We start from the raw sequence: 3240 nt of genomic DNA, 5'->3' as shown, positions 1-3240 counted from the left end.
TAGAAAACTCAACCCTCAGAATAGATCAGTGGTATCTAAAAATAGTAAAAAATTAAATTTTGTATTTATATTATCACAGTCTCCACAGTCTCAACAAACACTAGTTTTTAACATTAAAATATTCATAGTAAAAATGAGGTTATAAGAATAAAGAAAGTCCCTTAGTCAAGAGAAATTCTCYTTGGCTGAGCCTAACGGAATGTCTCAGGGGAGAGATGCACATCTATCACTAGAATTAAAACTAATAAATGACAAAAGGCCAAACATGAGACACACTGAGCAAAAAAGTGTCTATTCGACTGACACTCCTCAAAAATGCAAAATCTGGAAAGACAAAGGAAGTTTTACAAAAATACTGGTATTTCTAATGCGTGCCCCAGTTTGGTGATGTTCTCAGGCATATTGTACCTGACGGGCAGGACACATGGTGGGACTGCCCCGTGTCACCGTGGTCCTCTCTGGGCTGTGCAATGGGGTCACCCAAACCTGGGGCATCCAGGCTGCGAGGCTTAGTGCCACTTTTCTGAAAAGGAGGCCACTTTTCTGAAAATTCACCTCTAGGATAAGACAGTGAAGCAGAGCACATGCTCATGGCAAGTTACGCACATCAGCATTTCTTCAAACACTGAAAACTAAATTAGGGAAAAAAAATACTCAGAGCCTGAGTCATATTTGCTACATCTTCAAGCAACACCGACCAATGCACCTAGAACCAGGAAAACTTTAAAGCAGAAAAGCATTAAAAACCAGGAACAACCTAAGGCCCATTTCTATGTTWAGGCTATTAGAATGAATTTACCTTAACATTCAGACCTGTTGAAATTAATGGGATGCTCACTGCTGACTGTTCAAGGATTAGGACATGGCTCTGAATTGGCAGATTTTACTTTTGCTGCATTTTTAGTCAATTTATGGACTTTATTTTTTTAACAGTAACAATAATAATATAAATAATATAAATATTATTATTGTTATAAATATAAATAACAATATGGAATGAGGAGGAGAGTGACACACAGGGACGCAAAGCCTTAAGTGCAATGTGTTTAATTAGTGCAATTAMAGAGGAGTGCTGTTTGCTTTTCTATAGCACAAAGAAAAAAACAAAAACAAACACTCTTGAGATCTCTTCTGCATATGGAACCATCCCAAAGATTCCCTTGTCCGTTTTCTAGATTTCTTCCAGAAATGCCTTTCTCAAGTGGTGGTTATTCATACTTTCACAGTAGACATGGTGGAGGCCACTGCTAGAATAAAAAAATTAACCCTCCCAAATGTTTTCTTTTATCTTTATTTGTAAATATGAAGCAGAAAGAAGTCTTTATTTCCATCTACAATATCCAAGAGTCAAAGGCTATAAAAGAAATTCTCCTCCACTAAGCACAATCAACTGAATTTTGATTTTCTACTCTGGGCTCTTGGTCTGAACTAAATATAAGAAGAAGTCACATTTCCTGGGGAAAAAGAAAAGAAAAAGGGTCGAAGGGACTTGCCAATGAGTGTTCACACGACTCTCAGTTATGGCAGCAGTAAGACCCGGTTCTGACTCGTAGCTCTAAGGAGGCAGTGATGGATGATGCTGTGGTGTGAAGGTTGAGCAGTGATAAATGAGGCAGCCATGCTGAGCACACACAGGGCAGCATGGCAGTTTTATAACACATCATAAAACAACACGGGCTGCTGCTTTGATAGACAAAGCGCATGGAGACGAGGGAGGAAATATCAGCTGTCTGCGACAAAGCACATTGGAAAGGTCTGGTTGGCAACTGAGCATGAACAGGAACATCTTTGCTGGTGCCTCTGTTGGGAAAGTGAGCACAGCCATTCAGTGGTAACTWCTGTTCTTGCTTTTGATTTGTGGGTGCGTGTTGAGTGACTGTGAGTGAAGAACATTAGGCRATGTGAGAGAAGACCTTTGAGGTTTTTTCAAGTCTTTTTTTGAGCCTTGGTTTCAGAAATATAGTATGGTGGGACATTTAGAAAATACAATTTGCTCTTGGACTTTGGAACTGAATAGATGTCAAAATAGGATAACACAAAACTTAGAGAGATTATCTGTAGGGTCTGGATTCACATTTGTGATCTGTCCTTTGACTGGGTTTTCTGTATTGAAGATAAGGCCCCTCAAGCTTATGTCAATACACACACATGGGAGAGCAGCCAGCTGGCACTTCCAGATTCACAGGTGGCTGCATTTCGTGATGAGGCTGCTCTTCAAAAGCAACCAGGAGTTTGTTCTCACTGAGATGGGGAAGTGGTGTGGGCAGTAGGAATCACGAGGTAAAGAGTAGCTGAAGAGCATGGAGATGAAATCATATTAACGGGCCTTGGTTAATGCTCATTTTACTGTCTTGGCTGTTGGCTTTTGATGGCAAAGAGTGGTGTGATAGACAAGAGTCCTCACATGGTGAGAGGACCTCATCAAGTAGAGATTCAAAACTCCAAAGCATGGACTTAACTTCAATCTGCTCTCTGAAATTCAGAACCAGCACTGATTGCTTTATAATGGAATGTAAAAATAAAGATAAAATCTCAGGTATGCAGAGAGTGGAGAGGGGAAGTGGGAAGAAGGACAGGGTTTGCTAATTCTCRCTGCCAAGCTCAAGTCAGTGGGAGGCAGACACACTCTGTAGGTCTGGACCCCAGCCATTCCTTGAAAACACTGGAAGAGAAGGTTCTTTCTGCCTAACATCATTGTCTAAATTTTGGTGGGASCAGACCTCCTTCTTTGGCCTCCAGAAGTACCTTGCACACCCACTAACTATGCAGGAAACTAAAGGAAGTATTTGAGAAGAAGATAGTTCTCTTGAGAGGYTGGTGGAAACCACAGTCAGAGAAGTTAGATCTAATGTATACAGTAAGGGAGGGATTTAGTTTAGGATGAGAGTCACCGTATCTATCCTTAGCTGCCCAAAATATCAAGATTAAGCCTGATGTGACTGATAGAAGGAGATATGAATCTACAAGTGGCTATTAATTCCTCAGTTGTTCCAAACCATTTTCCTTAGGAACACCACCCTGAAATTCATCCATATCTATCATTTTTCATAGTCACATTCCACCTCCAATTAATGACTACCACTACATGGTGGGTACATTATCCAAGGGTGCATATAAATAATATGTAGTTCTTCTGCATATTACTGATTTTAATTGTGTGAGCAGTGCCTCAAAAACAAACAAAATTAAGCTCATGCTCAGGGGTTGCATTATCAATCATATGAAGGTCCTAAATTGTAG

The sequence above is a fragment of the Nothoprocta perdicaria genome, unplaced genomic scaffold, assembly GCF_003342845.1.
Source record: "Nothoprocta perdicaria isolate Ctin4 unplaced genomic scaffold, notPer1 scaffold_62, whole genome shotgun sequence".
In the NCBI taxonomy this organism is placed as follows: Eukaryota; Metazoa; Chordata; class Aves; order Tinamiformes; family Tinamidae; genus Nothoprocta; species Nothoprocta perdicaria.
The sequence above is the reverse complement of the archived record's forward strand: the minus strand, read 5'-3'. Positions refer to the sequence as shown.